Source organism: Nicotiana tabacum, chromosome 22 (genome assembly GCF_000715075.1).
Source record: "Nicotiana tabacum cultivar K326 chromosome 22, ASM71507v2, whole genome shotgun sequence".
Taxonomy (NCBI): Eukaryota; Viridiplantae; Streptophyta; class Magnoliopsida; order Solanales; family Solanaceae; genus Nicotiana; species Nicotiana tabacum.
In genome coordinates this window covers 223,620,516-223,646,626 of record NC_134101.1, presented here as the reverse complement: position 1 = coordinate 223,646,626, position 26,111 = coordinate 223,620,516, and positions in this window count along the sequence as shown.

Sequence of the window (26,111 nt, the reverse complement as noted above, 5' to 3'; positions counted from 1 at the left end):
ATCGCAATCGTGAGGGTACAACCGCTATCGCGTAGGGTACCACTAGGCAGTGCATATAAGTACTCTATTTTGGGCCTTGAGTTCAGTTTATCACATTTTGAGTTGAGGAGCTAGGATTTTAGGCGAGTTTTGAGAGAATTTTTACCACATGGATTATGATAAGTATTTTCTATTCGAATTTGATTATATTACATAATTCTATCTTTGATTTTGGAATTTGATTGATGAATTTAAAAGAGAAATTGGGAGTTTTTGTCTAAACTTTTCTAAAGTGAATATTTGGGATTTGAATGTCGATTCGGAGTCGAATTTGAGTTAAATTAGTATGGTTGGACTCGTACTCGAATGAGTTATCGAAATTTGTGAGTTTTGTCGGATTTTAAAATGTGGTCCCCAGTTGACTTTTTTGTTGACTTTTAGTATTCAATAAAGATTCGACCGTTATCATTTGGGTTTGCTTTCTATGGCATTAGTTGATGATTTTGAGTTGCTTTTGGCTAGATTGAGCTATTCAGAGGTCGATTCAACTGGGATGGATCTTCTAGTGTATTGATTTGGCTTGTTTGAGGTAAGTGTCTTGCATAGCATTGTTGAAAATATTTTTCCTACTAATTGATATTGCGTGCTACATGTCGGGGTGATGCATATACGAGGTAACGAGCGTATATGCATGTGCCAGAGTTTTAATGCTCAGTAGGAGGAATTATATGCTTCTCTGTGCCTTTATTAAACTTGATAATTTATTAACCTATGTTTCATTTAACTCTATGACTAGTAAACTCAAATATCTGTGATAGAAATCATGGTAGAATATAGGACACCTTAAAAAGCATTTAATGTGCCGCTTTCTAAAAGTGTTTGTATACTCAACTTGATCGTAGTATCGGAAATTTATATCCATACTTGTTATTGTTATGTTACATGAGTTTATGTATTCGTATTAAGAGATGATTATTAGAGCCTTAGTGCTATTTTTAGCACTAGTAGTATTTCTGTGCAGCTGATATGTGTGGCACGATGAGTATTTTTGTGTGGTTGATATGATGTTGGCACGATGAGTATTCCTTGTGGTTGGTATGATGAGGGCACGATGAGTATTTCCATGCGGTTTGAAATAAGATTGTTTCTATTGATTATTACCATGCAGAAAAAAAGGAAGTTGGATTTCTATTATGATTACTCATTCATTAAGCACTTACATGCACTTTACTTTGGTTTCCATTAGTGTTTTTTTTCGTATGATACCTTCCGTTTGGGTTCCTTATGTATTATCTCTATGTTTTCCCTCTAGACCGTATTGTTATAACGATGTCTTTATCTTGTTTGTTACTGTTATACCTACGTTTTCACTTGATTTACTTTTATTACATGTCCTCTTCGAATTCATGCATTTGCTTGTTATTAGCCCATACATATTACATGTCTCTAATTTTCACGTGATTTACTTGTTAAATGCCTTAACTTGCTATATGTTTTCACTCACTACATGTTTTAACCTACTATCTGTCCCTACCTAACAATATGTTCTACTTACCATATGCCTTTAACGATTACATGCCTTAACTTGCTATGTGCTTGTACTTGCTATATGATTTATAAATTGAATGACTTCATTTGATCCTGTTCATACTTGATAAATATATTTGCTCGTTTCATGTATTACTCTCCTTTGCTTAACCGGATTTGGTGATTGTGGATTGGTTGTGTGATATACCTTGTGGAGCCTTGTCATTATATATGGTGGACAAGTTTTTGATATTGGTCTGCTTATTCTACTCTATTGAATTTTTATAACCTAGTCGGATACTACGTGTTCATTTTCTTAGTATTACGTTATGTACTTTTCCCGCGTTCGGTTATTGTTGTGATTTCATATGATATTGTTGATATTGTGGATTGAGTTGCACGAAACAACAATGATTAATATATATATATATATATATATATATATATATATATATATATATATATATATGGGGAATCAGGTTGCACGCCGCAGTAGCAGTATTTATGTGAGATATGAGATCTCCGCAACATGTGTATATATTATGGGGGATCGAGTTGCATGCCACAACGGAGAAGAACATGCATTATGGTTATTCATGTCTTTTCATTCCTGTCATTTTATCATGTTGTGAGACTAAGAAGTGATGATATTCCGGGACCCTCTGCCATTTATATTCATGTTTCATTCATCACATTATCATGTGTGTATCTTTTCTTGTATTTGCTATTTCTGCTTATCATCTATACAGGTACAAATATAAATTGGTATCTTTTAACTTAAAACCTCGTCACTACTTCACCGAAATTAGTTAATATATTTACTGAGTACATGAGGTCGATTGTACTTATTGATCCACGTCCAATCCGCAATCAATAGTGAGTGGACGTGTCATTGAAATAATAGTACCCAATAAGAGTCGGGGTCGATTTCCATAGGGATTTTAATATGGGTGTTAGGGTATACGCTTGACGAAAGCAAATGGAACAACTAGATTGCACTTCCAAAAAAGAGTTTTAATTTCTAATTCTAATTTTACTCTAACAATTATAAGCTAAGAGAAGAAACTAGAAAGCGAATGATTATTTTTGATGTTTTTTCCAAATAGTTAAAAAGCCTAGGGATGTGGCTTTAACCTAGGTGTTCACCTAATGGGGTAAATATGTTAACGCTTTTTTTATTTATTGGGGTGTATTATAGCTCTCAACTCGACATTACCCACTCAATACCTCTCGGTCATAGAGTAATTTTGTTCAATTTGGATTTCTCAAGCCCAAATGGGCATCAAGCTAAATAGTTGATATGAGCTCAAGTTGGGTTCTCACTATCTCTAGTTTGAACCCTTTAATTAGGCTAATCAAACTCTCAATTTGCCCAATTCCTTGTTAGTCAAGTTATCCTAGACTAGGTCCCTCTTTCTCAAGCAAAGAACAAGTCAAAAAGGCATGAATCAATGTTTGCAACCATTAATTCTAAAATTAAAGCATAAACTAGGCTAAATAATCAACACCTGATGATAAGAAAGCATTAAATTAAATACGCATAAGATTTACACATTATAGTTGGGTCACAACCCTAGTAAGAATCTATCTACTCATAGTGAAAAATTAAGAAAACAAAGAATAAATACTAGGTAAACTCGTAATCTAAGATTAAAATGATAAAATATGATGCTTACATCCTAAAATAGTCACAGAAGTCCTTAAATATCAAAATACAACGGCTACAGTAGCTCAAACTTCGAAACTTGACCTAAAATATGAATCTTGTCTATTTATAGTGGCCCAAACATCGCGGACAAAAATTATCCCTTGGAAGGTTCTGCGGCCGAAAAATTCCATTTTCAGTCCGTAGATTGCTTCAACTGGCAGGGTCTTGGATTCTGTAGGCGCACAATTCTGATCTGCAACTGTAAAGCATCTTCTGTAGCCGCACAATTCTTTTGCGGTCCGGACTTCAGGAAAGGCTTCAAGTCTTGGTCATTTGCCCACTATCTGAATTTTGAATCCTTTGTCAATGCAGACCTTGTTCTGCGGCTGCACAAATCATCTTCGGTCCGCACATCAGCTAAAACTTTGTTGGGCTTCTTTACTTATTCTGTGGCCGCAGAGAAAATTTTGCGGTCCTCACTTTCTTCTGTTGGATTTCAACATAGAAGCCGAAACTTCCAACATTCCTGCAATTTGTAAACTATCATTAGTTTTGGGAACATAAATCAATACTTTCAGACAAAAACAAAATAAAAGAGGGTGCTAATAAGTGGTAAAAATTCACATTTATCAACTCCCCCAAAATTATGTCTTTGCTTGTCCTCAAGCAAGTAAATTAGTTCCCACCTCCTCAGAGTTAAAGGTTATTTCAGCGAGTCAATGGTGAGCAATTAATCTTCAGTTAGGACTAACAATTACCCACATTACTCATGCATTATCAACAAGGTGACAAGTCAAATATTCATGCACATATAGTTCTAATGTGACATTTGAGCTTCAAGAATTGACTTTACTTATCTAGGACTCTTGTTCTATCATGTAGGTCATGGTGGACTCCAAAATCTTCCTCCTCTACTTTCCATTTGCCAAGTTCACTTAAGAAATTAGCACTCAATATTATGATCCATGAAAGATTCACTCATCTCTTACAAGAGAATGTCACAAGTATGTCCTCAAGTACCATAGGCTTGCCCCTCATGTAGATTGCCACTAATGTAAGCTCACTTGATTTGAAATAAAGTATGACTTTTTTTGGGTTGTAATGAAGACTATTGGATTAGGGCAGGATACCATATGGACAAGTGGTTACACCTTTCTTTAAGCACTCAACATTTTTATTTCTCGGCTCACAATTACCAATTCTTAGAGGCGTTTTCTTTTCATTGAGAGATAGAGAGACTTGACATCACTCTTTCTTGTTCATTACATACTTTTTCTCCCTTTTTTATTCTCATGTTAGGGATCATTACCTCTTTTTGAATCCATTAACCCTTTCACTAATTCTTTTTTCGATTTGTATTTTTCGTTTTGGTCATTTCTTTTCTTGCCTTCTCTTTTCATGGAGATTATTTCTATTCTCTTTTTGTGCCTTGATACCTTTTTCAAATTCCTCATATTTCCCCAAAACTTATGCTTTAAGCCACTTATTTTACAAGACTGTTAAGGAAAGTCCGGGTGCCAAGAGAGGGTCAAGGCAAAAGGGGTAAAGTCTTAAAAAAAGGTTATCAAATGAGAAAGGCTAGAGGTTCAAAGGGAGTTGACTAGGGATGAAGACATTAGTTTGCAATAGAAAACTCAAAAGGATCAAGGAAAGCCTACAGTCACGTCTCAAACCAAGCAAAACTTAGGATTTCGCCTTGAAACACATTCGGGGCAACTTCTAGACCATTTGCACTGATATTTGGACTAGCAATAAATTATCGCACCCCTTACGCAACTAGATTGTAAAAGAGGATGGAGTCGAGAGCCTAAAACGGCCATATTCAAGTCTTAAGATTACGATGGTCCAATAAACCACTTGATGATCACTAAAGTCAACTCAAGAGTCACAAAGTCACTAATTAGAACTATTTATTTCAAAAACCTTGTCTCTAATCATAAGAATGTAGTTAAGTGCGTTGATACCAAATGAAGTATGATTAACTCTTTAAGAATGACTTTATTAGGTCTTTTTATTCATTACTACTACTACTACTACCACTATTACCTAAACACAAAAACAGACTCATTCCACTAAGAAGGTATTACGTCATCCATCGTTGGGACGAGTCACCCCATTCACACAAAAAATACCTTTGGAAAGAACCGTGGCGCTAAGAAAACCAAAGGCTTATTATCTACTAAAGCATAAAAAGAAGCTACTTAAGAAAAGAAGAACTAAAATGGACTAATAAAGAAGCTAATGAGCATTAACCACTAAAGATAGAGATATACATAAGAAGAGAGAGAGAGAGAGAGAGGGAGGGAGGGAGAGAGAGATAGAGAGGGAGAGAGAGAAAAGATAGATAAATACAAATAAGAAAAGAAAGAGTATCAACAAATTATTACAGACAAAATATATCCAAAGTGTACCAATGTAAAAGAAGAGAGAGTGAAGAAAACTCCCTAAGCATCCTTGGACATCTCAGTATCCCCGACAATATCATCTCCCTCACGGTCAGCCAAATGTATCTCATCATCATTAAATCTAGTTGTGGCTGGGTTGTCGAACATCGCATGCACTGCTTCAGCATTGTCAGCAGCAAGGTCTGGCTTGTCAGACTGGTCAGCTGGTGCTACCAGTGCAGATGGTTCTGAAGATCTGAGGTGGACTTGTGCAGGTTAAGAAGCATATCAAAAGGAAGATCTACATCTGTAGCAAGTCGGGTCACCTCCTCTTGTTGACTAATTTCTTACTTACTTGGACTTCCTCACCTTCCTCAGGTCCTTTCCTAGCTCCTCGATAATTGGCCCGTGTTGTACCAAGGTATCCATGATAGTCTTCTGGTTGTCCAGAATCTTCTTCAGTGTCCCATCAATGTCAGAAGGGTCATGTGGTTCCTATGAAGTTGGTTGCACTGCAACAGTACTAGATACATCAGATAACTTTGCAGTAGCTGTCTGCATCCAGTTATTGAGAATTGCAGTGCAGATAGTGGAGTGGTAGGCATGGGCACTGGCATCAAAGTTGTGTTAGGAGATGAGGATGCTGATAGATGCATAGCAGCAGCACTAGATGAAGGCTTAGTAGAGGTGGATAGAAGATCAGTTATCTCAGAAACTACCACTGCTAGGTCATCAGACTGGCTAGTCGTGGTGGAAGGCTAGACTTTCTTCTTTGGATTGCTCACATCCATCAGTGAATACCATCAAAGGGCTTCTTCACCTTTACCTTGGTGTCAAAATCTCTCGGCCTTATCTTTGCATCGGTGAGGTACTCTGTGATAGTGTTGGGTAGGCCGAGCTATCATGCCGTGCAATCACTGAAATATTGACTGACATCACGGCACCCACATTGATTGGGTACCGTCCATGATGGAATCTATAAGAACTGACCGAGGAATAGGAAGGTGTGTCTCGTCTTGGCTTGGATCCAATCTACTACAAATAATGGTTTGCCACCCCTTTGCCTCAAATCTCAAAGTACTCCACTGAATGGGATCCCTAGCGGTAATCCATAGTGGTAGTGGACCTAGTGGTGATAAGATCTCAGCTAGCTAAGGTCGGACATCTTGCTTCATTCTGCATTTTTCCAGATACTACTTTGGCTCTACATCCTCGAAGCCCAAGTATGCGTTTAACATATGCTGATCAAACCTCACCTTGAGGTTGTATACTTTGGTCACCTTAGTCCCTTTCTTTATATGAGCAACATTGGCATAAAATTCTCAAACGAGGTATTCTTTGGCATCCTCCACTCTCTCGGTGAACCACATCCAACCCTTTCGTTCAATGAACTACCTCAATATTTCCAGGTTGTATGTCTCCAAATGTTTCAAAAGAAATTGTCGCTCAAGAGTATATGACTTCATTAGCCACCACATACAAAAATTAGTAAAGGCGGCCATGCTGAAAAATAGATCCTCCCAAACCTCCTTCTTATTTGATCTCTACCGACTTGTAGTTGTAGCATCTTACTCTCTACTATCATCGGGATGTCATGTATAACATGTGCCTCAGGGACTAGTGTAGCTGATGGATTGAAAGCCTGGATAACACTCTCCGACCCTTCAGAGGTGCGGTGAGATGAGGATGGCTCATCCCTAAGCTGGTATCTCCCCTGCGACCTCGAATGTATGGTTGTTTGCTCCTCCTGAACAGAGGCTGAGTTGCCCTCTGACACCTCCCTAGACAGGACATAGGAGCTACACTCGAAGAGCTCTGCACCTCTCCCTTTGCAGGCTGTGGTTTTATTCCTGATTTTCTTGGGCTGGCCAAGAGGCAAGGTACTTTTATCTCGACCTCGAGATGATTCAACTCTTTCCATTGAAGTGTCACTTCGGCCTCTTGATCGAACTATTGTCTGTATCAAAGCAGAAAAAATTGTTAGTTTCAATTCATTTTTCAACACATACATGACTCATGTATGTAAGGGAGAAAACACTTGGACATAGTGGGGTTATGAAGTTAATACATGTTTGCAGGATAAGGGATCTGTGATTCGTACATTTTTTATATGCGGCCGCAGAAGGAACTCACAGTCCGCAGATTTTTGTTGTGCGACCATAGAAGGGAAGTGCGATCCGCACATTTCAGCTTGTGGGTGCACTTCTAAGTCCCAAAAATGTTAAATCTTTGATGATAGAGAAACGGCCAATCTACGATCCACACAATTTAATTTGCGACCGCAGATTCCTTTCCCACTAATTTGCCAAAAATCCGAATCTGCCGATCGCACAATTTCATGTGCGGCCACAGATTTCAAAAAGATATGATCAAGTAACTTTTTCAACTTAGATTTTTCAATTTCTTGCACAAATAGACATGACAACATTGTAAAAACATGAAATTACACTAACCCAATTCCATTAGAGCTTGTATCAAGTTTTCCCAGTTCAGATCTACCCCATATGGACACATAAGTGAACTCTAATAATAGATGGCCTAAAAAGAACTAAAAATCTACAAATTAAACTAACACAAAAAGTTAACATAAAATTGAAGCATACAGATAGAGTGAGTGCAATGACTGACTAATCGAGGTGGCTGTGTGTGAGACAGTTGAAATCTCCAAGAAAAATTAACAAAGCAACAATGTTTTGTTCAAAGAGGGAAAAGTTTAAAATGAAGCATACTATTCTATTTATACAAACTTCTTGAGAAGGGTAAGAAGGGAGAGTGCGACCGCTGATTTCACGTGCGGTCATAGATCGACCTCCGCGCTGACAAGCATAAACTTCAGAGAGTTTGTATTTTTGACATTTCAAATGTGTTGTTCGCAAGAGAAATGTGCGGTCGCAATGCTCCTCTGCTATGATACAAAGAAATGTGCGGTCTGCACATATAAAGTACGGTCTGCATTCTTTTTAACACTTAGCCATATTTTTGTCCACCTTTCTTGTAAGTCACACTCATCCCTGCAGCACAATTTAAATCACGTTAGAACACAAATAACTCCTAACTACAAAAGAAAAAGGAAAAGAACATGTGTTGCCTCCCAAGAAGCTTCTGATTCGACGCAGAAAACCCTCAAACGAAGTGAATGACTGCCACCACATGGCTTAAGGCTGTATTGTGGCCCGAGACCGGCCCAGGACCGCGGGCCAAACGGGCAAAATGGGTCGGTTCAACCGGGTCTGGGCTCTAGTGGTGTAAAAGCCCGTGGTGGGCCGGTTCAAGACATTTAGCCCGTGAGCCCGGGACCGTTAAGCCCGGGACCGGCAGGCGGGCCTAGGCCGGTTCAACCGGGCCCAACGGGCCTAACGGGCTCTAACAGCTTTTTTTTTAAAAAAAAAAGACCAACGGTCAGATTTTTAAAATCTAGCCGTTGGCCTTCAAATTTATCCGTTGGCCACTTTAAAAAATAGCCATTTGGCCCTCAAACTTTGCTTTAACCCCAAACTTTTTATAATTACACTTTTCCCAATTCTCAACTATAAATACCCCCCATTCTTTCATTTTTACTCACAAAATCATCAATCTCTCTCAATCTCTCTCTAATTTTCTTCTATAATTGCTTGCTTTATTATTGCGATTTCGTGAAAAATTGTGAAATTGGTGAATTGAATTATTCAAGTCTTCAACGATATTCAATTTTCAAGAAGTTGTTCGTCAATTTGGTAAACGCGTTCCAACTCTTAAGTTTTAATATTATAGTTTTGTTAGTTTTATTAAGTACAATTATAATTAATATGGCATTTCTTTGAAAAATATTGTTGGTGGTAAGGGTAAGGGAAAATCTAAAATTGGTGAATCTAGTAGCCAAGCTATTACTCTTCCCCCGGCTCCCCGACCAAGACCTGTTACCCATCCTCCCCCACCTATTATTCTTGATAGTGATAACCCTTGTTTTCAATTTTTCGATAGTCAATTTTGCCATGTTGTTGCACCGGGTTAACCATTAAATGAAGAAGTTATGAATGCTCTTTATCCTAATGAAACTATCTTTGAATATGATGATTTAGATGAAACACAGCCGGATTTAGATGATACACCTACTAGTCCTATTAATAACTCAATTGATGCCCCGCCTGACCCTCCTGTAGTAACTCCTACTTTTAATAGACAACTTTCTAAACGGCCCGAAACATCTCTTGTTTGGCATTTTTTTACTCAACTAAGAGAAAAAATAAGGCTAAGTGTAACACTTGTGGGTATCAACTAGTTCATAAATTTACTGGAGACCATAGCGGTACGGGCAGTTTGACTAGACACATACTGAATCACCCTAGAGATAAAGCTAGAATTTTACAAATGAAAGTTGTGCAAGAGGGGTCAAGTGTAGATAGTACGGTTAACCCTAGTACAGGTTCAAATTTAGTTCAACCGGGAATTAACACTGTTACCGGTGGCATTTTATATTATGATCCTAATAAAGATCGTGAAGAATTGGTAAAAATGGTTACTGTTATGTGCTTACCCTATAGTTTTCCTTCTAACCCTCATTTTGTGCATTATATTAGAAGAGTTTTTAATCCTACTTATAAAGGATGGCCTCGCAAAACCGTAAAGAGCGATATTTATACATATAAACATGAATATGAACAATATTTGCGCTATTTATTTACTCATATAGATTGTCGCATTGCTATTACTACTGATATTGGTAGAAGTGGTAATGACTGTGATTATCTAACTGTTACAAGTCATTAGATAGATGAGGAGTGGATAATGCAAAAGCGCATTATTGCTTATAAAATAATTAATTCACGCCACACAGGTAAGTTTATTGCCAATATAGTTGCAGATATTTGTAGATATTTTTACATTAGAGATAAAATTATATCGATTTCAATGGATAATACTTCTAGTAACACCAATGCTATAGGTTTGCTTACAACTACACTAAATCTTGCATTTAGTAATATTTTTCATGTTAGATGTATTTGTCATATTTACCATTTAATCGTCGGTGCTGGTATGAGATTTGTTAGAGATAATACATAGACTAACATGTAACTTGTATTTTGGCACATCTTCCTTAGTTTTTTCCTTTTAATGGTGGTATTAGTACCTTGTTGTGCTCATTCCATTAGGGGGAGGAAGACTAAGAAAGATATTGTCATTCTTTGTTAATGTCGTAATAGTAAAATATATAAGACATTTCCTTGAATATTTCTTTGCAATTTATTTTGTGTTTAAATTTGATATAGTATATATATTATATATCTAATACATATAAACTATATATATAAGGCACTATATATATATCTCTAATACATATAAACTATATATATATATATATATATACATACATATATATAAGGCAATATATATTACATAAGGCAATATATAATTATATATACACATAATACACCCTTATATATACATACTATACATACTATATATATTTATATAGCTATATATAAGCAATTTATACTAGTATATACATATATAGTTTACAAGAAAGTGCCTTACATAAAAAAAATTAAAAAAAATAGCCTATATATATATATATATGTGTGTGTGTATATATATATATATATATACATACACATATATATAAGGCACTATATATATCTCTAATACATATAAACTATATATATATATATATATATATATATACATACATATATATAAGGCAATATATATTACATAAGGCAATATATAATTATATATACACATAATACACCCTTATATATACATACTATACATACTATATATACTATATATACTATATATATTTATATAGCTATATATAAGCAATTTATACTAGTATATACATATATAGTTTACAAGAAAGTGCCTTAGATAAAAAAAAAAAAAAAAATAGCCTATATATAGGAGTATGTACACAAGAAGGATTAAACTTGTGTAATGAGCTAAAACACATATATATAAGACACTATATATATCTCTAATACATATAAACTATATATATATATATATATATATATATATATATATATATATATATCTAATACATATAAACTATATATATATATATATATATATATATAAGGCAATATATATTACATAAGGCAATATATAATTATATATACACATAATACACCCTTATATATACATACTATATATACTATATATATTTATATAGCTATATATAAGCAATTTATACTAGTATATACATATATAGTTTACAAGAAAGTGTCTTAGATAAAAACAATTAAAAAAAATAGCCCGAAACGTAAAAAGCCCGTTAGGCCTGCGGGCCCGGCCCATTTAGCCCGGGACCATGTGGGCTTAGGATCGGTGTGGGCCGGTTCCACACATTGGGACCGTTTGGCCCAGGACCGTTTGGCCTGTGACCGTTTTGCCCGGGACCGGCTCAGCCCGGCCTGCCTCAAGCCCAGGCCCGTTTAGGCACGTTTGGCCCGGGCCCGGACCACAATACAGCATTAACATGACTCTCTCCAAACTTGCCCAAGTAGTGCTTTATCCGGTGACCATTGATGCAAAACACTTTATTATTTTTGTTCTTCAAGTCTAATGCACCAAAGGTGTCACACCCACAATTTCAAAAGGACCACTCCACTTGGATTTTAGCTTCCCGGAAAACCTCCTCAACCTTGAGTTAAACAGCAATACAAGATCTCCCACCTTGAACTCTTTGTTCCAAATGTATTTGTGATGAAGATATTTCATCCTTTTCTTGTACAAGGACGAACTCGCATAAGCATGGTTCCATAACGCATCCAATTCATTCAAATGTGCAACCCTTAAGTTAGTAGCTACATCCTAATCAAGACTCAACTTCTTTACAGCCCACATTGCCTTGTGCTCTAGTTACACCGGAAGATGACAAGCTTTTACGAACACCAACCGGTATGGCGACTTTTCGATAGGCGTTTTGTAAGTCGTCCGATAAGCCCATAATGCATCGTTAAGCTTCTTGGACCAATCCGTCCGATTAGCATTCACTTTTTTGGACAAGATACTCTTTATCTCCCGGTTAGAGACTTCCACTTGCCCACTAGCTTGTGGGTGATAGTGAGTCGTGACTTTGTGAGCAACACCATACTTGCTAAGTAAAGTGTCAAAAGCCTTGTTGAAAAATTGTGACCCCCATCGCTTATAATTGTACGTGGAGTACCAAACCTTTTGAAAATATTCTTCTTCAAGAAAGCCACTACACTTTTCGCCTCATTGTTGGATAAAGCAATGACCTCAACCCATTTTGACATAATCCACCGTGACCAAGATGTAGGTGTTTCCACAAGATTTCACAAAAGGGCGCATGAAGTCAATACCATACACATCAAAATTATCAATCTCCAAAATGGATGTGAGAGGCATTTCATTTTTCTTCAAGATTCCACCGGCCCGTTGACATTCATCAAATCTTTTCACTAACTCACTTTGCATCCTTGTAAAGAGTGGGCCAATAGAAACCATAACTAAGCACTTTGGACGCTCGCTCCACCATGATGACCACCATATTGTGAAGAATGACAAGCCCCAAGAATATCATCTTGATCTTCTTCCGGTACACATCTTCTAATTACCCCATCATTACAAATTCAAAAAAGGTATGGTTCATCCCAATAATAATCTTGACAGTCCCTTTTAAGCATCTTCCTTTGGATTGAAAAGAACTCATCCGGAATGATTCCACATACAAGAAAATTTGCTAAGTCCGCAAACCATGACACCTCTTTCATTGAAATTGCCATGAGTTTCTCATCGGGAAAAGAGTCATTAATTTTAAGGCCATCATGGGGCCTCCCCTCCTCCTCCAAACGAGACAATTGGTCTGACACTTGGTTTTCACTATCTTTTCTTTCTTGGATGTCAATGTCAAATTCTTGTAACAAGAGCATCCATCTCATCAACCGATCTTCGGAGTCTTTTTTGCTCATAAGATAATGAAGCGCCGCATGATTTGTATGGACAATAACATTTGCACCCATCAAGTACGGGCGGAACTTCACAGTGGCAAACACAATAGCAAGGAGCTCTTTCTCCGTAACTGTATAGTTGACTTTGGCACTATTTATGGTCTTACTAGCATATTAGACCATATGGAAAATATTGTTAATGTGTTTTCCCAAAATAGCCCCAACCGCTACGTCACTTGTATCACACATGAGATCAAAAAGCACACTCCAATTTGAAGCGGTGATAATGGGAGTAGTTGTCAACTTGTGCTTCAACAATTGAAAAGCTCTCACGCAATCATCATTGAAATTAAACTTAGCATCCTTCTCAAGAATCTTTCATAACAGATTACCACCTTAGAGAAATCTTTGATGAAGCGCCAGTAAAAACTCGCATGGCCCAAGAAATTCCGTACACCCTTTACCAAAGTTGGGGTGGAAACTTAGAAATCACCTTAATCTTTGACTTTTTAACTCCAATTCCATTCCTTGATATTTTATGGCCAAGAACAATGCGTTCCTCGACCATGAGATGGAATTTCTCCCAATTGAGCATCAAGTTGGTTTCTTCACATCTAGCCAACACTTTGTCCAAATTTGCAAGACAATCATAAAAAGAATCCCCAACCACCGAGAAGTCATCCATAAAAACATCAAGGTAGTCCTCCACCATTTCCATGAAAATAGCCATCATACATTGAAAAGTCGTCGGTGCATTGCACAAACCAAATGGCATCCGTTTGAAAGAAAAAATACCATAGGGACATGTAAATGTTGTTTTCTCTTGATCTTCTGGACCAATGAGAATTTGGTTGTAGCCCAAGTACCCATCAAGAAAACAATCAAAAAAATGGTCGGTCAATCTATCGAGCATTTGATCTAAGAAATGAAGTGGAAAGTGATCCTTCCTAGTGACTTTGTTGAGCTTGCGATACTCCATACACACCCTCCAACCGGTCACCATTCTTGTAGGAATCAATTAATTCTTGTCATTGGTGACCACCGCCATGCCCTCTTATTATACACATTGAACCGCAGAAGTCCATGAACTATCAAAGATGGGGTGGACAACCCCAATATCCAACCACTTGTTAATCTCCTTCTTGACTATTTCTTGTATAGCCTCATTGAGTCTCCTTTGATGTTTAATGGGTGGTTTTGTGCCATCCTCCAACTTGATATTATGCATGTAAAAGGCGGAGCTTATACCCCAAATATCCGCCAAGGTCCACCCAATAGCCTTCTTCCTCTTTTGTAGTACCGCCAATGTGGATTCTATTTGCACGTTAGTCAAACAAGAGGAAGGAATAACCGTTAAAGTAGAACAAGGGCCAAGAAATTCATACCAGAGATGTAGAGGTAATGGCTTTAACTCTAAGGTAGGAGGCTCTTTCAATAGAATGCTTTGTAGGAGGAGGAGTCCTATTTTCAAAATCCAAGGACAATGTTCGGGGTGCATAGTTGAACGACCCCATTTCATGCAAAGAGTTTACACATTCCACGAAGGGATCCATCTCATCATCATCAAAGTTGAGCAAAACGGCCTGTAACATATCACCAACATTGATTGTAGCGCTTGTGTCATCAATAACAACATCGGTCACCAAATCGACAAAGGAACACACATCGTTGCTATTTGGTTGCCGCATGGACTTACACACCGGAAATACCACTTTTTCATCACCAACTTGGAAGTGAGTTCTCTGGCTTCAACATCACAAAAAGCCTTACCCGTAGAAAGGAAAGATCTCCCAAGAATAATTGGTAGTTCATAATCAACCTTACAATCTAGAATGAAAACTCAGCCAGAAGAATGAATTTATCAAGCTAGACCAAAACATCTTCAATCAAACCCAACGACCTTTTCATGGTACGATCGGCCATTTGCAATCTCATAGAGGTGGGTCTTGGTTGCCAAATTCCTAAAGTTTTGAAAACCTAATAGGGCATCAAATTGATACTTGTCCCAAGAACACAAAGAGCTTTAGAAAACTTGGCACTTCTAATTGTACATGGGATCATGAAAGTACCGAGATCCTCCAACTTAGGAGACATTAAATGCGCGATTGCACTCACTTTATGAGTGACTTTGATGATCTCAAAATTCATTGACCGCTTATTTGTCACAAGATCCTTCATAAACTTTGCATAACCGGACATTTGTTCCAAAGCTTAAACTAATGGAACATTGATTGAAAGACTCTTCATCATTTGAATGAACTTCTTGAATTGATTCTCACCATTTTTCTTGGAGAGCCTTTGAGGGTATGGAGGTGGAAGCTTAGGCAATGGTGCCTTAGCTGTTTGCACTACTGGCTCTGACATTTAAATAATGTGTTCCCTGGACGGGTTCACCTCCTCTTGAGTCTCTTCCACACTATCATCAATATCAATCCAAACTTCCTCATTAGGTTGCACAACATTGTTTGGGACCTTTTCTTCTTGCATCACTTGATCATCATCAACAAGTTGCCTCCCACTTGAGGTGGCTGCATTCCCGCCTCTTCCCCTTCGTGTGATAACTTCCATGGCATGCCCCATATTATTACCACCCTTTGGTTTTACCACTGTGTCATTTGGTAGTGCCCCCTTAGGACGACAATTTAAACCTTGCGAGATTTGCCCCATTTGAACTTCTAAGTTGTGGGTTGGTGTGTTGTGTGAGGCAAGTTGGCCATCCAAATCGGCATTTTTCCATCATTTGCTTGAAAATACTTTCTATACGTCCCATTTTATTGTTTAAAGAACTCGAACCATGAAAAGGATAAGGAGGGGGGTTGCTTGGTTGTTGATACATTGGGGGCCATTGAAAACCCGACCCCCGATTGCCTTCATTGTTTTTCCACCCACCTTGATTGTTGCCTCCCCAATTTCCTTGGTTGTTTCCACTCCAATTTCCTTGATTGTTGTTGTTATGCCAATTTCCTTGATTGTTGTTTCCACTCCAATTTCCTTGATTGTTAGAATTCCAATTGCAATGATTGTTTTGTGGTCTCCATTGTTATTGTCTTGGGCCTTGGAAGTTGTTTCTTTTCCTTTAAAAATTATTCACATATGTCATTTCCTCCTCTTGTTCATTGTAAGAATAATCTGTCTCAAAGACACCATCTTCTTGCACATAGTTCTCCACTCAAGTTTGCACTTGTGGACCCTTGGTCCTCCTTTTGTTTACCAACATATTCACTCCCTTCATAACATTAACTTTATTAGGAGCATGCACTTGGATTAGTTGAGTTGTTGCTAGTTGGGTCATGGTAGTGGTCAATTCGGCAATGGCTTGCCCATGATCTTGCAATTCTTTGTGAAGGTGGATCATATTCAGATCACCTTGTGGAACGTTGGCCCGGGATTTCCAAGTCGACGACGTTTCCACCATCTCATCTAAAATATCACACGCCTCCGCATAAGGCATAGTCATAAAGTTTCCATCAGCTAGATGATTCACTACACATTGGTTGGTTGTGTTAATCCCATGATAGAAGGTTTGTTGAATCATGTTTTCCGTCATATCGTTGTTGGGACATTCCTTGACCATTGTCCTATAGTGCTCTCATATATCGTGTAGTGGTTCATTCGGCTCTTTCTTGAATGCCAAGATCTATTCTCGAAGTGTAGCCATGTGACCAGGAGAGAAAAATATAGCAATGAACTTTTCCGCCAACTCAATCCAAGTGTGAATTGAAGTGTTCGACAATCATTCCAACCAATATAAATCTTTCCCCCGTAGAAAGAAGGAAAAAAGCCTTAGCCTCAATGCATCCTCGGAAACATTAGTTCGCTTGATCCCCAAACATGTATCCACAAACCCCTTCAAATGTTTATAAGTATTTTCTATTGGAGCACCTGTAAAGAAACCCCGATGCTCAAGAAAAGTGAGCATCACATTGGTTATTTAGAAGTTGTCCGCCCTAATACTGGGAGGGATTATTACACTAGCATAACCTTTGTTAGCAATATCCGATGTTGAGCCGCTCCTGGTGGAGGTGGGGGTGGAAGGGGCACATTGCCATGAGGTACCCGGATTCTCTGATTGGCTTGTGGCTCATGAGGTACCTCCTCTACTTGCTGCTCCTCGCCGTCCAAGTCTCCCAAAAGGCAAATTTTCGAGCTCATTGTTTTCCATGGTTGTACCTAAAATTTCTCACACTAGTTAGTAACATGAAAAGGAAAGGAGATATTCCAAAAAAACTCAAATATATGCTAACATCGTTTAACTTCCCGGCAACGGCGTCAAAAATTGACCCACGTCCAATCCACACTCAATAGTGAGTGGAAATGGTTGTTGGAAGAATACTATCCAACCAGAGTCGGGGTCGATTTACACAGGGAGTTTAATATAGGTGTTAAGGGTATACTCTTGACAAAAGCAAATGGAACAACTAGATTGCACTTCCAAACAAAGGGTTTTGATTTCTAATTATAATTTTACTCTAACAATTATAAACTAAGAGAAGAAACTAGAAAGCGAATGATTGTTTTGATATTTGTTGCCAAATAGTTAACATGCCTAGGGATATGGACTTAACCTAGGTGTTCGCCTAACGGGTTAAATAAGTTAATAATTATTTTGTTGATTGGGGTGTATTATAGCTCTCAAGTCTACATTACACACTCAATACGTCTCGGTCATAGAGTGATTTTGCCCAATTTGGCTTTCTCAAGCCAAAATGTGTATCAATCTAAATAGTTGATATGAGCTCAAGTCGGGTTCTCACTATCTCTAGTTTGAACCCTTTAATTAAGCTAATCAAACCTTTAGTTAGCCAAATTCCTTTTTAGCCAAGTTATCATTGACTAAGTCTCTCTTTCTCAAGTAAAGACCAAGTCAAAAAGGCATGAATCAATAATTGCAACCATTAATTCGAAAATGAAAGCATAAACTAGGCTAAATAATCAAAACTCAATCATAAACAAACACTAAATTAAATACCCAAAATTTTACACACTAGGGTTGGGTTACAACCCTAGTATGAATCTAGCTACTCATAGTGAAAAATGAAGAAAACAAAGAAGAAATATTAATTAAACGCATAATCTAAGATTAAAATGATAAAATATGATGTCTAAATCCTAAAATAGTCACAAACTTCCTTAAATAGCAAAATACAATGGCTACAACAGCTCAAACTTTGAAACTTGACCTACAAGTATAATTCTCGTCTATTTATAGTGGCCCAAAATTTGCTGACAAAACTTCCCTTCGGGAGGTTCTACGATCACACAATTCCATGTGTAGTTCGTAGATTACTTCAGCTGGCAGGGTTTTGGATTCTGCAGCCGTACAATTCTAATATGTGGCTGCAAAGCATCTTCTATGGCTGCACAATTCTTGTGTGTTCCTCACTTCAGGCAAGGCATCAAGTCTTGGTCAATTGCATATTCTCTGAACTTTGAATCCTTTGTCAGTGCAGACCTTGTTCTGCGGCCGCACAAATCATGAATGGTCCGCACATCAGCTAAAACTCTGCTGGGCTTCTTCACTTGTTCTACAGTCGCAGAGGGAATTCAGTGGTCCGCACTTTCTTTCGCGGCCGCAGAAATCCTTGTGTGGCCCGTACTTCTTAAGTTCTACGCTCATTCTTGCTTTGTGAATCGGAATACTCCTTTTTTAGTTGGCTTTTGTCATAGGAGCCCAAACTTCAAACATTTCTGCAATTTGACACTTTTATTAGTTTTGGAAACATAAATCAATACTTTAGGACTAAAACAAAAGTAAAAAGGTGCTAATAAGTGGTAAAAGTCTACACTTATTACACTTCTACACCTAGCACTCATGCTACACTTCTATACCTTGGGTGTAGATCTTGGAGCCGTGCAGCTGTAAAAGATGAAGTTTTGCACTGAAGACGTTCCAGCATTCCAGGTTCAGGCTACCCCTTGTTCATGGTAGTTTAGGACTTAAATTGTTTTTATGTAAATTTCAAATAAATATTGTACTATTTTTTATTTAATTTTGTAATCTAAATCATAGTGGCTCATGACTTGTACTACTAGTCCTTGGGAGGTTGTATACAATTCAGTCATTTAATTTCTTGTTACTAATCATTTATCATTTGAATTACCTTGTCCAATCACTACAAGAAAGTAGGCCTACGTCGACACTTAATTTGTCACATGTATAATAAATGTCGGAAAAGGGCTTATTTACTTATATTTTCAAGGAATATCATAAAATTAATGACATTTTAGTAAAAATGTCAATACTCTTGAGACTTTTAATGCAGCTATCGGAATATTAGTGGTTATTTTATGAAGATTAAAAAAATGAAGGAAATTTTTAACTATTAAATCTTACTAATTAAAAGTAAAAATATTTAAGAGCCCCCTAGCGTTCTCCTTTTAGAAAGAAAAAAAAGAAGTCTAGGTTCTTCTCTCAGAAACCTATCACAACCCAAATCTCCCTCCGTAGGATGTCGTGATGGCGCATAGTCTTAGAGACTAGGTAAGGCTAACATTTACTAAAATAATAACAATATTAAATAACGACTCACAAAATGCAAAACAGGAATTCTCTATATGAGATTTACAATCCCAAAATCGGTAGTAGAAATCATAAGCTCAACAGAGTTTGCTAGAAACCTCTAAATACAACTTTTTCGAAATAAGGATAAACAGTATAAAAACAACATCATAAGGTGACCCAGAAGCCTGTGAACGCAGCAACAGGTTTACCTTGAGTCTCCACAGCAAAAGTTTGTACAGCTGGCTAACGATTGGCTGACTTCGACATACCTGGATATGTACAAAAATTATACAGAAACGTAGTGTGAGTACACCACTACGGTACCCAATAAGTATCAAGACTAACCTCAGTGGAGTAGTGACGAGGGATAGTCAAGTCACCTACTGGTCTGAATAACCTGGACAATGTATAGGCATAAAACTAGCAGAGTACGATATCTTTATAAAGCTATACATAATGACAAAAAGAATACGGTACATGAAGTAGGAAATAGAAGCAATAATTAGCAGTGGACACAAAAAATTCGGTGAATACAGATAAAGGAAAGGAAAGTAACACATCAACAAGAATGTCTGCATTCATACAGGTTTAGCCAATAATCTCCCACGAGGTACCGAACCTCAGAATATTCACAATTCACGGGCACTTGGCCTTCTGTGCCCTCATTACAATTTATAACCGTATGGAAGACTCACATGCCAATAGAGCCACCCTCACATAGAAGGCAAATAGACAAGGGTGTGTAGAAATGATCAATAACATCATAATCCATCTTCTTAAACTGTTAGGGGTAATTAACTACGTGTATGCTTGTGCCAGTGTTCTATCACATTTCAGGCCAACTAGTAAGAATAGAAACAATGAATATCACATAAGAAACAGTCACCACAAAATATACATGGTATAACTCTCCCAGGATAAGTATTCCACTACACAAATATAAACAACAATTATGCCCCCGGGCCATCACAAGTCATCACAAACAACCCCTGACATAGCCTACCTTGTCTCGCCACGTGTACAATAATAAAGTAAATGCCCACCTTGTCTCGCCACACGTGCATAGCAATATTCTCACCTTGTCTTGGCAAATGCGCAAACACACAAATATAGCTCGCCTTGTCACGCCGCATGTGCATAATCAATAATAACAATAGCATGGCAGAAACCTCGTGCAAACCCCCGAACAAATATTCCAACAACATCACGTGCCAATAACACAACAACGCAATAGAATGGACTCCATAACAGGTGGCCATATTCCACTACATTTCAACTAATTAATCTCAATACCACAACTGCGCATAGCCCTCAGCTCAACAAACTGAGTACCACAACAACAACCACAATAATACACGAGAATAAGAGAAGTAATTCAACTCAAGGCTTTAGAACTCAAAGAAAGGGTAGGAACGAACTCACAAGGAATAAACACAATAGATAATACCAGTCACAATAATAGTAGCTCAACAAGGGAGAATTTATATGTAACAGCAACTTCACAATGTACAATTCCACATAAAGGGGGGCGACATGAGTCATGAATTCCAAATAAGGATGAGGCAACTATGATAAGGATAACTAACTTCTTTTATGTCTGAGCAAATTACCGAAACAATACAGCAACTCGATTAAGGATAAGCAATTGAAAAGATAGCATGGTAATTAAAGAGGCAACAACTTCAGTTAAGGCACATTAGAGTTAATAGTCAATAAGGGTGGAACACGAAGCAATTAATTTCAATTAAAAAAATGTAGAGGTGAAATTAGTAAATTGGGAGCCTAACATAACAAAACAACTTCATATCTAATGAACATAATAACCTAAGAGCCCTAGGAGGTCAGCGTTCCACAAATAAGCCTGAGCACGTACTCGTCACCTCGTGTACTTGGACTTTACATGATACATTTAGCATAGAGGACTCAGATCCTAAGGGGTAGTTCCCCCATACGAAAATAGGCAAGATACTTACCCCAAAGTAGACAAACCGTTACTCTAAAATAAGCTTATCAGGTGATATAACCTCTGGACGGCTAAATTATAGCCAAAATAACTTCAAAGCATAAATAAAACTTAGAAGAAATTATTCCGGATAATAAGGCTTCAATCTTTATCAAAACTAAAAATCAACCCAAAAGTCAACTCCCGGACCCGCACCACGAAACTCGACAAATTTTATAAAACCAGAACACCCATTCCGATACTAGTTCAACCATACTAATTTTATCAAATTCCTATACCATTTCGTCCCTCAAATCATCATTTTACATTTTGAAAGTTTACTTCAAAATCCGCATTTTTTCTCAATTCAAAACACTAATTTAATGATAAAAATAAAGATAGAATCATGGAATATAATAAATTCTAGGTGAAAAACACATACCCAATTGATTTGCTGGAGAAACCCATAACGAATCGCTCAAAATCGGGCTCTAGAACTCCAAAAATGTTAAAAATGGCTAACCCTCGGAATATAGTACTTTTATATTATGCCCAGTGATTAATGCATCGCGATCACGGAACATCACTCGCGATCGCGAAGAAGAGAAATGAAGGCTTCCCAAAATGACCTTATGCGAACGCAAACAAACAGACGTGAACGCGATGAATAAGGACAACAACCTACCTGAACGCACAACGACACATGCGAACACAGAGAGTAAATGGTCAGAGTTCCTAGTTCTACTACAAGAACATGGCAAGGCAGCAACGAATGCGAAGAAAGGAAAGTGCACAATTACGCGATCACGTACAGAAACATGCGAAAGCGAAGAGCAAATATTGCGTCCTCCAAAATTTCACTACGCAAACGCGGAGGAATTGATGCGAATGCGATTAAGAAAACCATGCACCAGCAAAATAGCAGTCCAAAAATAGAAGGAAATGGCCCGTAACCTATCCGAAACACACTCGAGGCCCCCGGGACCTCATCTAAACACATCAACAAGTTCCATAACCTAACACGGACTCGCTCGAGATCTCAAATTACATCCAACAACGTCGAAACTATGAATCACACCATGAATCGAACTCATGAACTTTCAATTCTTCCAAATTCTAAAACTCGCGCCGAAACCTATCAAATCAACCCGGAACGACATCAAATTTTACAGGCAAGTCCCAAATAATATGACAGAGTTGTTCCAACTCTCGGAATCACATTTTGACCCCGGTATCACTAAAGTCAACTCTTGATCAAACCTCTCAACCTTCCAAAACTTCAACATTTCTAATTTTTGCCGAAATCTTTCACACTACCCTACGGAACCCCAAATTCAAATCCGGACGCACGGATGAGTTCAAAATCACCATATGAAGCTGTTGGAACCATCAAAACCCCATTCCGGAGTCGTTTACACAAAAGTTAATTTCCGGTTAACTCTTACCACTTAAGCTTCCAAAACTAGAATCCTTTTTTCAAGTTGACTCTGAATCATCCGGTAACTGAACTCGACCACGCACGCAAGTCATAACACATAATACGAAGCTGTTCAAGACCTTATGCTGCCGAACAGGACTTAAATTCTCAAAACTACTGGCCTGGTAGTTACATCCTCCCCGTCTTAAATAAACGTTCATTCTCGAACGTGCCAAGAATCATCCCGAAGTCATCAATTCACTGAATGCATTCATCCAACATACACCCACAGGTGGCCCCCCATCACCCTAATCCACATAAGACTGGTGATACCATCTCAACTATAATATATCCCTTCCACCAATACCATAATCCTTAGAACCGAAATTTTCAACCATCTGCTCATCTAAAAAAACCTGATTCCTACATTCACACCCGGTATCAGCCTCAACTAGCTGCAAAAACTTATTCCTACACCCACAAAATACAATCAGACAATGTGACACATCACACATATGCCCACAATAACCTTTTTATCATAATAGTTGCTCGTAATCAAATCCAACAAAGACAATTAGCCTCATATCTGTTAGAACACTTTCCAAACCTCCACAACACTGACAACGATGTAAGAAACATGAAGACCTCATAGCTATTCATCAGAATCAACAAGTCACCTCTGCCGCCGTCGAGCACATACCACGCAAGATAAAACTCAAATAAGCACAACATGAAAATGACTGAATACGTAAGGACAAACACATAAGAGAAATATCAAACATGCTCGACATGCACAACTATCTATCAGTACCATCCTACGAAGTAATTTACAAGGATGAATCAAGGTATATGAACAAATCACAAGGATCTCATCCTTATATAACTTCCATCGTGGCACGCAGCCCGTCTCAAACATATCAAATCATATGAAATTGCGAGGGTCTCACCCTCAACTCAGAATCACAAGTAGAATACACATCATACCAATTGAAACCTTCCACTAATGATAGACATGGGATATTACTAAAATCTCACGCCGATAGAACATCTAAATCACAAATCGTAACCAAATTACCGAGGAATCACATCAAAATCTACCGTAATAGAAAACAAGAATTCACTTCTACTCTCGTAACTCTAAATAATGAATAAAACAAATGATAGACATGGGCTATTACTATAGAGTCTCCCAACCAAGGTAAACACAAATACAATACTAAATCATGAACTCACCCATAGGTGGAGCAACAAATAGGGGAACTTACCCCGATAAGCAGCACAGAAACATGATACAAATGGTGCTCCTCTATAACAAATCGAAAGCATATCAGTATGACATTATCTAGCGCAATAGACTCACACCTACTGTATGAAACACATTATCGGGTCGGGCCTCCCCCTCTTGGGTGCCCTCTACTCGTGTGAATACCCTGTTGCAACACATCTATCCAGAGTCAGGGAAAATATCTCACCATGTGGCTGTGGAAACTATGCGGTACGAGTACTCTAAGACCCATGAGTACTCGAAACACTATGTGAAGCCTGAAGTGCAAAAACAACTGGCTGACCCACAAAACCTCTACCATGTCGTACCCTGCCTCTAAAGTAAGGACCAGTAGATCTCTCCGGTCTGCGAGGCCTCTTCACCTCCCTGTCCTCTCTCACCTGACCTCGCCTGCCCTCTCTCTTCATAGCCCCACCTGTCCTCTCTCTCCTGGTCCCACATTCCCTCTAATCACCGAGCGATCTCGACCACCTACTGAAATAAAACATCTATCTCCAACTAACGAGCCATGCTGAACCGAATATCATGCCTGATTCCCTCAATGAATCCATAGACACGCTCTCTAACTGTAGCGACCAAAGCAGGTGCATGTCTGGCCTAATCACTGAATCTAACAATATACTCTTACACTAACATAGTGCCCTGGCGCATATGTTCAAACTCCACGCGCCATGCATCCCGATGGGATTGAGGTACAAACTCTCTGAGGAACATGTCTGAAAATTGAGCTCATGAAAGTGGAGCTGCATCAGCCAGGCTACCCAACTAATACACATGCCACCCTTGATAAGCCGCTCCTCTAAGCTGGAAGGTAAGCAACCCCACTCATATCCGCAATACCCATAGTGTAGCGAATGCAGTGGCACTCCTTTAGAAAACCCTGAACACCCTCGGAAGCCAAACCACTGAAAGTAGGAGGGTCATACTTCTTTAACCTTGCAAGTTTAAGCTGCTCTTCCTCAAATGATGTTTCCCTAACAACGGGCTAAACTGGAACCACAGGTTGTGTCACCATGACACCTGGAACCTGACCAACGGGAACGCGCTGCTCTTGAGTATGGGCGGTGAGAGTCTGAGTCCCTCCCAGGATCTGTGAAGTAGTTTGTGCAACCGGAATCAATCCTGCCTGAGCCAATGTACTAATCATGCTCAAAAACTGTGCTAAGGTCTCCTGAAGCCCGAGGGTAGTAGCATGCGCCTCTGGTGCCTGTCCCCCAACCGGAGCTACTGGAGGCTCCTCCTGCTCTAGTAGGTGCTCTAGCTGCGGCACATGCTCCTCTTCGACGTCTACTTTTGACTCTAGCAAAACCTGATCCGAGAGCAGCATTGTCAGTAAATGTAGCTTATTTCCTCACCATCTCTAAGAGAATAGAATGATAAAAGCTCAAACCCCGAGATCAATAAACTTGCACGATAGGAATGAAATGAGTAAGAATCGCCTAATAGTTCTATAGCATCTCAAAGATAAGTACAGACATCTCCGTACCGATCCGCAAGACTCTACTAAACTCGCTTATGACTCATAGCACCTATGAACC